Below are 13,655 nucleotides of genomic sequence, written 5' to 3'. Positions count from 1 at the left end.
ACTCAATCTATAGAATCCTTCTATAAACTCATTAGTTAATATTTGACTAACTCTTAACTTTATTAAGATATTCAAACGTATTAACCAATAACATAATAATTCAGTCTTAATCCAATATCATTCAGAGTTTTTAAATTTAAATCAACATAATATAAATTATCATCTTACCATTATTTAATCAATATTAAAATCAACCATTAGACTCTATTTTCTAATTGTTCTAATAATATTTTGTCTATATAAACGTTGTTTGAAAAGATCCCTATCACAAACCAATAAGACTCATTGTAGATTTTAACATGAATAATCTCCAAATTCTTAACATTATCATCTTCATTAAACAACTCTATATATTAAATAGTATTCAATATAAATTATAAAAAAGTTCACTATATAAACTATATTAAAATCTCTTTTCTTTTAATTTTCTCTCATTTAAAAATCTATTTACTTAGATTGACTAATAATTAATTACACTTCTTCTACTATTAACTAATTTTAATTAAATTTGATTTAATTAGATTAGATAATAAATCATATAAAATTAATGCATATTAATAAGATTCTACTAAGGGAAGATTGCAATAATATATTAATTCATTCCATGCTTTGATATATTATTTTTTTGAAGTTTAAGCATAAAGAACTCTTGGTTATGGAAAATGGAGAAATATTTGTCTTTGAATAAAATAGTCTGAGTACGACGGTCATATCTCCCTAATGAACTGTTGAATTGGGCTGAAATTGAAATATGTTGGAGAGGGCCAAGTTGCGCCACTTCTTACTAGAGCAATCAACTAAATTCAATCACAATAAAAAGTTATGAATGACTGAGTTCGGGTCTATCCAAGGGGCAACAACAGGGCAGTTTGTGATGAATTAAGAATTTCCTCTTACAATAATTGTTCTCTAAATTTAAACATTAATTTTTAAATAGATTTGACTATAGATTTAAAAACCCTCTTCAAATCTATTTATCAATTTGATTATAATTCGAACCCAAACCTGATAGATCTAATTCTTTCTCATTTGGAACTAGGGTTTTCTATTATTTTCTTTTGCAACTAAATAAATACATATCTAGATTCTAATTTCAATTGTAAATTCAATCACAGAGAGTATTCAGACACATATAACAAACATGATAAAGACAGGAAGAGAAATAGTGCAAAGAGAGTATGTGAATATCACGAGTGCACCTGGACACTGATACTAATTTTGTCATGCCTCAGAAGTCCATAGAAAATCTATTCCTTCTCAATCATTTGTAATTCTTCCAAGATCCAAGCCAACCAAAACTTCCAAGTGACTAGAAGTGCTAGAAGAAGCATAGAAACATGTAGAAACATATGAGCATATGAGCTTCTCCAATGCATGTAAGCTTGAAGCTTCCATTTTAGGTTGAAGCTTGTAGCTTGTAGCTTCCATTCCACTTGTAGCTTCCATTAAGCTTGTCCAAACACACTAGGAGAGCTTCTATTTAAAAGCCTCTAAGATGCATCTAGACTGTCTCTAGAAACAACTAGAAGATAAGCATGACAACCAAGCATGAGTCTTCTCTAACCTTCTAGATGATTCTTAAGGTTATAGACACCATGTGCTTAAATAAAATGCTAACTTCTAAGTGTAAACAACTTGTGCATTCTTAGAGTGCAAACTCTCGTGTTGTCTACATGACAACTTTCGAGAATTTGCCAACTCCTATGTGAGAAAATATTAAAATAATGCACATTAATTAATTTAATATTTACTTTTACTTTTTCCAATTTAATTTATTTATTTATTAAATCTCATGCACTAACTTTTATAATTCCACTTTTTAATCTTAATATATTTATATTTGAACAACATGAAATCTAGAATCTTTTAATAATTTTAATATATTGTCCACTTTTAAATTTTGTTTTCCAAAACTTAATTGCTAAAATATTGTTAGCTTTAATAATAATATTATTTAGTCATTTATTTAAAAATGAGTTCCAAATATATTATTATTAAAATAAATGTTGTCAAATTCCAAATTTAAACTTTTAACTTTTATCTTCACATTTAATTATTTTATTTAATTAATTTCCCAATTAATTAAATAAAATAAATATTAAAATACCATATTAATTTTTCATTTAATTAAACCATTAATTAAATATTTTAATTAGGCTTAATTAATAGAAAATACATCAAAGACTCACAAGGTAAAAAATATGAAAACCCATCATAGCCAAAATACATACAAAATCAAACCAAAGGTTTAAATCGTGAATTACTTTATCCAACGCATTCGGAGGGTACTCAACTCAGATACTTGTTGTAATTTTCCAATTAGAATAAATGGCTTAAAGGGTTGGGATTTGGACTTGAGAATATATCTCCCCTCTCTTATCATTGAGATAATGTCATAGGGTACGCTCATCCTGGCAATTCAGAGAAGTCAATACCCAGTATCTGCAACCTGCATAAAAACCACGCATGTACAAGCACAATATATACTAAACTAAATAGGAAATGGCAAGAAATAGTGCATCGTGTAGATCCCGACTAGCAGGTGACTACGACTCCCTTCCTTAACCACATCAGACACGCCATACAAAAGCAACCACGAAAGCAAACACACACACCATACACATGCAAGTATGGGGTAAGTATCCATAAGAAAACACATATGATAATAAATCATCTTACTAATCATCATTAATAACTACAAATACTGAAAATAATCATCATGCATACATGAAATGTAGAGTCTAAGTAATCTCATCACATAATAAACTGAATTCATAGCACAATATCTGATAATCTCAAAAGAATGTTGCTAACCAACAACATAAAACTAGTTCTAAAAGAGTTCAACAATGATAACAAAAATGCGAACTAGGGGCAGAGACTACAAAATTCATCAACGGTTGAGATCGATTTCAATCAGAAGTCAAGATTAAAGGTGAGGTTCAGTCATAAAGAGAGATTTCCTGATGCAGGAGCATCTAGAGGTATAAGGGCAATCCTGTGTCACCCAAAAAATGTACTTAGACATAGTTTCTGTTTCATGTCTTTTCATTTTTGAACACCCATTTGAGTCAAATAAAGGTTCCAACTCTCATAGTTCAACTATCAACATGCTAGAAAATTTTGAAAAAATAGGATCATGCAATTTGGCCATCATTTTGGTGACCTAGAAGGTGTGAATTGGCCAGATGAATGTAATTGTGATTTAGAGCATTCTAGAAAAAGAATCAGGTCAAAAGGCCCCACAGTTTGAAAGTTATTACAGTTTTTTGGGTTTTGGAGACCTCTTAAAAATGCTTCAAAGTTAGGTTAGGAGCATTAAATGACTTTGAAAAGGGCCAAAAAATGGGGGATGAGCGAAGCTATCCACAAGGCTATAGAGCGCTTCGAGATCTTTCTGAAAATGTAAACGGTTTGTCAATCAGAGCTACGGTTCAAAAGTTATGACTCTCGAAAGTTCGGTTACCGTTTCTGGATTCTTCTAGATTTGCACCAACTTCTAACACAGCTTCTGGAACCTTCTATTTTGTCGATGGATGCCTACTAGCACTTTCTAGAATGTACTCCTAGTCCTTAACCCTCCGGAGTCTATTTAAGGAGATTTTTGGCATTGTAAAAGGCAGTTCGGGGTGGAGTTCGAGAGGAGGTATTGAAAGGAGAACTTATCTTTAGATTTATGCTATTGTAAGCCCTTAGGGCATGTTCTGAAGTTTATTTTCTTTTTACTATTTGTACAAGCTTATTTTCTCAGTTAATATAATTTTCCCTTTTTTGTTGCGTCCATTCTGTTCTTGAGTTGTGTCCCCATCAAGTGGTATCAGAGTTGGTTTTCCTGAGTGTGTAGACAGAGCACCGACTGTGAGGCAGTTTGCACCAAGACTGTGTGGTTATGGGTTTGAGTTAGAAGATGCCTCCATGAAGAGAGCATGGTAGAAGGGCCAAAGCTATTAATCTTGAGGAGGTTAGAACCCTCCAAAGGCAGGTGCAGGCATTGCAAGAGGAGCTTCGTAGAGGAGCAAATGTTGTCGTAGGTGACAACAGTGAGGATGACAATGAAGAAGAAGTAATGGGACCAGAAGGGGAATTTGACAGGGATGTTTTGAATCATGCAGAGGAAAGGATTTTTAGGGCCATTACTAAGTTTGAGAAAAGACCTACAATCGAAGTGGGTGTATTTTCAGGAAATCTGAAACCAGATGAGTTGATCGATTGGATTAATGAACTGGAAGAATACTTTGAGCATGAGGATATAAGGGACCCAGATAGGGTTAAGTTTGCAAAGGCCAAACTGAAAGGCCATGCCAAAACCTGGTGGCAAGAGGTTCAATTGGAAAGAAACAAAAGAGGAAAGGAGAAGATCACAAGATGGGATCGCATGGTGAACAAATTGAAGAAGCAGTTCATTCCTGTGGACTACGAGCTTGATTTGTTTAAGAAGATGCATGGGTTAAAAAAAGCAGAAAGATCAGTCCACGAATATACAGAGGAATTTTATTGACTCTTGATTAGAGCAGGGCATGCAGAAGCAAATAAGGACAAGGTTGCTCATTATATTAGTGGGTTGCGACCTAGCATCCAAGAGGAATTAAGTCTGGTAAGAATGACCAGCATTGAAGAGGCATACCAGTTTGCCCTACGAGTTGAAGAGAAGCTAAATAAAAGGTTTGAAGGAAGAAAAAGAGGGTGCGGTCAAGGAGGAAGGGGAAGCGGTAGATCATCTAGAGGCCGCAATGAAATCCAAAAGAAAAATGAAGATGTGGGTACTAGCAGGAACCAGAGGAATGAGGGTTTCAACCGCTCCCATGATCAAGACTTTGGAAATCAAAGAGGAAGAGGTAGAGGACGTAGACAAGGAAGAGGAAGCTTTCGTGGTACCTATTTTCATTGCAATGAAGAAGGTCATCGTGCCTTTGAATGCCCTCAACGACAAGGAAGGACAGATAGGAGAGCTGAGGACCAAGCTAGGGTTGCTCATGTGGATGAGGATGCACAATCATCACATTCAGAGGATGCAGAAAGAGGAGAGACCTTGGTAAATGAAAGAGTCCTACTAAGTGGTGAGATTGAACCATGACAATGGAGGAGTTTATTTCATACCAAATGCAAGTGTGAGGATAAATGTTGTGACATGATCATTGATGGTGGTAGCACTAATAACTTGGTATCAGAAGAGATGGTCTCTAAGCTGAAGCTCAAGAGGGAGAAACATCCCCAGCCCTATCGGATTTCTTGGGTAAAAGATGATCATAAGGTCCTGGTAAGTGAACAATGTTTAGTAAAATTCAAAATTGGGAGTTACCATGATGAAGTTCTCTGTGATGTTATTTTGATGGATGTTTGCCATCTATTGTTGGGTAGACCATGGCAGTTTGATAGACATGCAGTGCATGATGGACATGCAAACATATACTCTCTGATAAAGGATGGAGTTCACCACAAATTGAAGCCCATGAAAAAGGAAGGTGAAAAGGTATGTAGTAGTGCTAGGATTTTTCTTGTTGATGGAAGGAAGTTTTTAGATGGCATGAAACATCAGCATGTGTGTTATGCTTTGATTCCTAGGAAAGATAAAGAAGGTAGTAGTGAAATACCGCTTGAAGTTTCAGATTTACTAGGGGAGTTTGGAGATATTATCTCTGATAATGTTCCAGATGGATTGCCACCAATAAGGCAAATCAGTCATCAGATAGATCTGATTCTAGGAGCTAGTTTGCCTAACAAGGCTGCTCACAGGATGACTCCTACTGAAACAGAGGAGCTAAATAGACAAGTTCAGGAGTTGTTGAGGAAGGGCTTGATTCGAGAGAGCCTGAGTCCATGTGCAGTACCTACAGTACTCGCACCAAAGAAGGATGGAGAGTGGAGGATGTGTACAGATTCTCGAGCTATAAATAGGATAACCATCAAGTACCGGTTTCCTTTGCCAAGGATGGATGATCTTATGGACTACTTGAGTGGAGCTCAATACTTCACAATGATAGATCTGAAGAGTCGTTATCACCAGATATGGATTCGAGAAGGAGATGAGTGGAAAACAACCTTCAAGACCAAGGAGAGTCTTTATGAGTGGTTAGTCATGCCCTTTGGATTGATGAATGCCCAAGCACCATCATGCGGCTCATGAATGAGGTACTTAAGAAGTTCTTGAAAAAATTTGTTATTGTCTATTTGGATGATATTTTAATTTTTAGCAAGATTTTGGAAGAACATTTACTGCATATTCGTAGTATCCTTGAAAGGCTAAGGGAAGAGAAACTGTTAATTAATCTGAAGAAGTGTATCTTTGCAAAAAGGGAGTTAGTCTATTTGGGGTTCGTTATATCACTTGAAGGTCTCAAAATGGATCCAGAGAAGGTAAAAGCCATCTTGGAATAGCCTACTCTGAGGTCTGCTACTGAGGTAAGATCATTTCATGGTCTGGTTAGTTTTTACAGGAAGTTTATTAAGAATTTCAATGGCATGTGTGCACCCCTAACTGATACAATAAGAGGGGATAGAAAAGAGCTCAAATGGACTGTAGCAGCTGCCAGAAGTTTTGAATTGCTAAAGAAGAAGGTAACAGAATAGCTTGTGTTGGCACTTCCAGATTTTAGAAAGGTTTTCCAGGTAGATCGTGATGCCAGTGGCAGTGCTATTAGGACTGTATTAAGCCAAGAAGGTAAGCCTATTGCATATTTTAGTGGAAAATTGAATGATGCAAAGAAGAAGTATTCTGTTTATGATCAAGAGTTCTATGCAATAGTTTAGGCCTTAAAGAAATGGAGGTATTATTTATTGCCAAAGGAATTTGTTTTATATACTGATCATCAGGCATTACAGTACCTAAATAGCCAAGGTAAATTGAATCAGAGGCATATGAAGTGGGTAGAGTTCTTGCAGAGTTATACATTTGTGTTGAAGCATAGAAGTGGAAAATCTAACAGGGTTGCAGATGCCCTAAGTAGGAGATAGTTGTTGCTTACAGTAATGCAAGTTGAAGTAGTTGAGTTTGATGAACTCAAGAATTTGTACCCCGAGGATCCTGATTTTGCTGAAGCATGGAAAGCTTGTAAAGAACCTGTTGCTGTAGATAGAACCAAGTGGTTAGACTATCTGATTCAAGGTGGCATGTTGTTCAAGGGTAGTCAATTGTGCATTCCAAGAAGTTCCATGAGGGAAAATCTGATTAAGGAGAAACACAGTGGAGGGATGGTAGGACATTTTGGTCGAGATAAGACCATTGCCATTCTTAGAGAACATTATTTTTGGCTTCAAATTTCACAGGATGTGAAGAAGTTTGTACAGAGTTTCCAGGTTTGTCAAGTTGCCAAGGGGTTTAGTCACAATACTGGCCTATATCAGCTATTGTCTGTTCCATCAAGGCCATGGGAGGACATAAGTATAGATTTTTTTCTTGGATTGCAAAGGACACAAAGGGGTAATGACTCAGTATTCGTGGTGGTTGATAGGTTCTCCAAAATGGCACATTTCATTCCATGCCACAAAACTCATGATGTTGTCCATATTGTAGACTTATTTTTCAAAGAGGTGGTAAGACTACATGGTCTTCCAAGGAGCATAGTTTCTGATAGAGACACTAAATTTGTGGGATATTTTTGGAGGATATTGTGAAAAAAGTTGAGAACAAACCTAAAATTCAGTTCCACACATCACCCGCAGACTGACGGCCAAACAGAAGTGGTAAACAGAAGTCTGGGCAATTTGCTAAGATGTTTAGTTGGGGATAAGCCCAAGGGATAGGATTTGATTCTACCACAAGCAGAGTTTGCTTACAATAACTCTATAAATAGGAGTACTGGAAAATCACCATTCCAAATTGTATATGGGAATAGCCCAAGGACTGCACCAAAATTGAGGAAGATAGAACAAGGGGAGAGGACAAGTGTTGAAGCTGAGAAATTTGCTGAACATATCAAGTGTCTACATGAGGAGGTTCAAGCACACATTACCAAGATGAATCAAGAGTATAAAGCTAGGGCTGATCAAAGGAGAAGACATAAATGATTTCAAGTAGGGGATCTAGTCATGGTGCACTTAAGAAAAGAAAGATTTCTAGCCGGTACTTACAACAAGCTGAAAATGAAGAAATTTGGCCCTTGCAAAATTTTGAAGAAACATGACTCAGGAAATGCATATGAGGTGGAGCTGCCAAATGGTATTCACATTTCTCTCATTTTCAACATTGTAGATTTAACAGAGTATCATGATGATGGTGCAGATGAGGAGCTAGTGTTAGAGCCATGTCCAATTCCTGCTTCTAAGAAGGAGGAGATAGAAGACATTCTAGATCATCGTGTGGGTAGGAGTACCAGAAACAGGCAGTATGGAGAGTATTTGGTCAAATGGAAAGGACGACCGATCGAGGACTCAACTTGGATTTTAGCAAGCGAGGTTTCCCATTTGAGATTTCCTCTACCATTCATAAAGTGACAGGGTCACTTTTCAATCTACCCTGGGTGTCTGATGCAGGAGTATCTAGAGGTATAAGGGCAATCCTATGTCACCCAAAAAATAAACTTAGACTTAGTTTCTGTTTCATGTCTTTTCATTTTTGGACACCCATTTGGGTCAAATAAAGGTTCCAACTCTCACAGTTCAACTATCAGCTTACTAGAAAATCCTGAAAAAATAGGAGTATGCAATTTAGCCATCATTTTGGTGACCTAGAAGGTGTGAATTGGCCAAATGAATGTAATTTTAATTTAGAGCATTCCAAAAAATGAATTAGGTCAAAAGGCCCCATAGTTTGAAAGTTATTTTAGTTTTTTGAGTTTTGGAGACCTCCTAAGAATGCTTCAAAGTTAGGTTAGGGGCATTAAATGACCTCGAAAAGGGCTAAAAAATGAGGGATGAGCTAAGCTCATCCACAAGGCTATAGAGCGCTTCGAGCGCTTTCTGAAAATGTAAACGGTTCTTCAATCAGAGCTACGATTCAAAAGTTATGCCTCCTGAAAGTTCGGTTACCATTTCTGAATTCTTCTAGATTTGCACTGACTTCTAACGTAGCTTCTGGAACCTTCTATTTAGTCGGTGGATGCCTACTAGCACTTTCTAGAATGTACTCCTAGTACTTAACCCTTTGGGGTCTATTTAAGGAGATTTTTGGTATTGTAAAAGGCAGTTTGGGGTGGAGTTCAAGAGGAGGTATTGAAAGGAGAACTTATGTCCAGATTTATGCTATTGTAAGCCCTTAGGGCATGTTCTAAAATTTTTTTTCTCTATACTGTTTGTACTAGCTTATTTTCTCAGTTAATATAATTTCTCCTTTTCTGTTGCGTCCATTCTGTTCTTGGGTTGTGTCCCCATCATTTCCAAATTAAAAGGAATTAATAGATTTAATCTGAGTAAAATAAAGAGTTAACTGATTCAATTTGAGTAGAAAAAAGACTTAACTGATTTAACTCATTTTTGATCAATAGTGAACTAGAAATTTCCCTTTTTAAACTAAAGAGAGATTTTGTTGAGATATTTAATTTAATAAAATGAGATATGCTCTCATAATTACTTTTTCTATTTAATTAAGTAATCTTTAATTAATTAGAGACAATTTTCTTATTTAATTAAATAACTTCATTTATTTAATTAGGAATGGCTTCTCATTTAATTAAATAACTTTGTTTAATTAATTAGAAGTAAGTACTCCATTTAATTAAATAATTTCGTTTAATTATTTCAAAATTCTTTTCGAAACTAGTCAACTAAAGTGAACCGTGGTTAAATCTGGTTAACTTTTGGTCAAACTTGATCTTTGCATATGTGAATATGAGCAAATGTGAGTATGAATTCTAGCAACAATTCAATGCAAATTCTCATTCAACCTTTCAAAATGAAGAGATGAGGGTCTCTTAAATAGACTTTCCTGAAATTCATCAACGGTTGAGATCGATTTCAATCAGTGGTCAGGATTAAAGGTGAAGTTCAGTCATAAAGGGAGATTTCCAAATTAAAAGGAGTTAACAGATTTAACTTGAGTAAAATACGGAGTTAACTGATTCAATTTGATTAGAAAAAGGAGTTAACTGATTTAACTCATTTTTTATCAATAGTGAACTGAAAATTTTCCTTTTTGAACTGAAGAGTAATTTTGTTCAGATATTTAATTTAATAAAATGAGATATGCTCACATAATTACTTTTTCTATTTAATTAAGTAATCTTAAATTAATTAGAGATACTTTTCTTATTTAATTAAATAACTTCATTTAATTAATTAGGAATGGCTTCTCATTTAATTAAATAACTTTGTTAAATTAATTAGAATTAAGTACTCCATTTAATTAAATAATTTTATTTAAGTATTTCAAAATTCTTTTCGAAACTAGTCAACTCAAGTAAAATGTGGTTAAATCTAATCAACATTTGGTAAAATTTAATCTTTGCGTATGTGAATATGAGCAAATGTGAGTATGAATTCCAGCAACAATTCGATGCAAATTCTCATTCAACCTTTCAAAATGAAGAGATGAGGGTCTCTTAAATAGACTTTACTGGAATTCATCAACGGTTGAGATCGATTGCAATCAGCGGTCAAGATTAAAGATGAAGTTCAGTCATAAAGGGAGATTTCCAAATTAAAGGGAGTTAACAGATTTAATTTGAGTAAAATAAGGAGTTACCTGATTCAATTTGAGTAAAAAAAGGAGTTAACTGATTTAACTTATTTTTTTACCAATAGTGAACTAAAAATTTCCCTTTTTGAACTGAAGAGAGATTTTGTTGAGATATTTAACTTAATAAAATGATATATGCTCTCATAATTACTTTTTCTATTTAATTAAGTAATTTTTAATTAATTAGAGACACTTTTCTTATTTAATTAAATAACTTCATTTAATTAATTAGGAATAGCTTCTCATTTAATTAAATAATTTTGTTTAATTAATTAGAAGTAAGTACTCCACTTAATTAAATAATTTCGTTTAATTTTTTTATTTTTTTTTCGAAACTAGTCAACTCAAGGCAACCGTGGTTAAATCTGGTCAACTTTTGGTCAAACTTGATCTTTGCATATGTGAATATGAGCAAATGTGAGTATGAATTCCAGCAACAATTCGATGCAAATTCTCATTTAACCTTTCAAAATGAAGAGATGAGGGTCTCTTAAATAGGCTTTCTAGGAATTCATCAACAGTTGAGATTGATTTCAATCAGCCATCAGAATTAAAGGTGAATTTCAGTCATAAAGAGAGATTTCCAAATTAAAGGGAGTTAATAGATTTAATTTGAGTAAAAGAAAGAGTTAACTGATTCAATTTGAGTAGAAAAAAGAGTTAACTCATTTAACTCATTTTTTATCAATAGTGACCTGAAAATTTCCCTTTTCGAACTGAAGAGAGATTTTGTTGACATATTTAATTTAATAAAATGAGATATGCTCTCATAATTACTTTTTCTATTTAATTAAGAAATCTTTAATTAATTAGAGACACTTTTCTTATTTAATTAAATAACTCCACTTAATTAATTAGGAATGGCTTCTCATTAGATTAAATAATTTTGTTTAATTAATTAGAAGTAAGTACTCCATTTAATTAAATAATTTCATTTAATTATTTCAAAATTCATTTCAAAACTAGTCAACTCAAGTCAACTGTGGTTAAATCTGGCCAACTTTTGGTCAAACTTGATCTTTGCGTATGTTAATATGAGAAAATGTGAGTATGAATTCCTAAAAAAATTCAATGCAAATTCTCATTCAACCTTTCAAAATGAAGAGATGAGGGTCTCTTAAATAGACTTTCCTGAAATTCATCAACGGCTGATATCGATTTCAGTCAGCGGTCAGGATTAAAGGTGAAGTTCAGTCATAAAGGGAGATTTTCAAATTAAAGGGAGTTAACAGATTTAATTTGAGTAAAATAAGGAGTTATCTGATTCAATTTGAGTAGCAAAGGAGTTAACTGATTTAACTCATTTTTTATCAATAATGAATTAGAAATTTCCCTTTTTGAACTGAAGAGAGATCTTGTTGAGATATTTAATTTAATAAAATGAGATATGCTCTCATAATCACTTTTTCTATTTAATTAAATAATCTTTAATTAATTAGAGACACTTTTCTTATTTAATTAAATAACTTCATTTAATTAATTAGGAATGGCTTCTCATTTAATTAAATAAAATTGTTTAATTAATTAGAAGTAAGTACTCCATTTAATTACATAATTTCGTTTAATTATTTTAAAATTCTTTTCGAAACTACTCAACTCAAGTCGATCGTGGTTAAATCTTGTCAACTTTTGGTCAAAATTGATCTTTGCGTATGTGAATATGAGCAAATGTGAGTATGAATTCTAGCGACAATTCGATGCAAATTCGCATTCAACCTTTCAAATTAAAGAGATGAGGGTCTCTTAAATAGACTTTCCTAGAATTCATCAACGGTTGAGATCGATTTCAATAAGCGGTCATGATTAAAGGTGAAGTTCAGTCATAAAGGTAGATTTTCAAATTAAAAGGAGTTAACAAATTTAATTTGAGTAAAATAAGGAGTTAACTAATTCAATTTGAGTAGAAAAATGAGTTAACTGATTTAACTCATTTTTTATCAATAGTGAACTGGAAATTTCTCTTTTTGAACTAAAGACAGATTTTGTTGAAATACTTAATTTAATAAAAAGAGATATGCTCTCATAATTACTTTTTCTATTTAATTAAGTAATCTTTAATTAGAAGAAGTTATTTAATTAAATTAAAAAAGTGTCTCTAATTAATTAAAAATTATTTAATTAAATAGAAAAAGTAATTATGAGAGCATATCTCATTTTATTAAATTAAATATCTCAACAAAATCTCTCTTTAGTTAAAAAAGGGAAATTTTTAGTTCACTATTGATAAAAATTGAGTTAAATCAGTTAACTCCTTTTTCTACTAAAATTTAATTAGTTAACTCCTTATTTTACTCAAATTAAATCTGTTAACTCCCTTTAATTTGAAAATCTCCCTTTATGACTGAACTTCACCTTTAATCCTGTCCATTGATTGAAATCGATCTCAACCATTGATGAATTTCGGGAAAGTCTATTTAAGAGAGCCTCATCTCTTCATTTTGAAAGGTTGAATGAGAATTTGCATCGAATTGTTGCTAGAATTCATACTCACATTTGCTCATATTAACATATGCAAATATTAAGTTTGACAAAAATTTGACCAGATTTAATAACGGTTGACTTGAGTTGACTAGTTTCGAAAAGAATTTTGAAACAATTAAACAAAATTATTTAATTAAATGGAGTACTTACTTCTAATTAATTAAACAAAGTTATTTAATTAAATGAGAAGTCATTCCTAATTAATTAAATGAAGTTATTTAATTAAATAAGAAAAGTGTCTCTAATTAATTAAAGATTATATAATTAAATAGAAAAAATAATTATGAGAGCATATCTCATTTTATTAAATTAAATATCTCAACAAAATCTCTCTTCAATTCAAAAAGGGAAATTTCCAGTTCACTGTTGATAAAAAATGAGTTAAATCAGTTAACTCCTTTTTCTACTCAAATTGAAGCAGTTACCTCCTTATTTTACTCAAGTTAAATCTGTTAACTCCCTTTAATTTGAAAATCTCCCTTTATGACTGAACTTCACCTTTAATCCTGACCGCTGATTGAAATCGATCTCAACCGTTGATGAATTCCAGGAAAGTCTATTTAAG

This window comes from Cupressus sempervirens, chromosome 9 (genome assembly GCF_028749045.1).
Source record: "Cupressus sempervirens isolate cs-2001-9-10 chromosome 9, ASM2874904v1, whole genome shotgun sequence".
Classification (NCBI taxonomy): domain Eukaryota; kingdom Viridiplantae; phylum Streptophyta; class Pinopsida; order Cupressales; family Cupressaceae; genus Cupressus; species Cupressus sempervirens.
The sequence above is the reverse complement of the archived record's forward strand: the minus strand, read 5'-3'. Positions refer to the sequence as shown.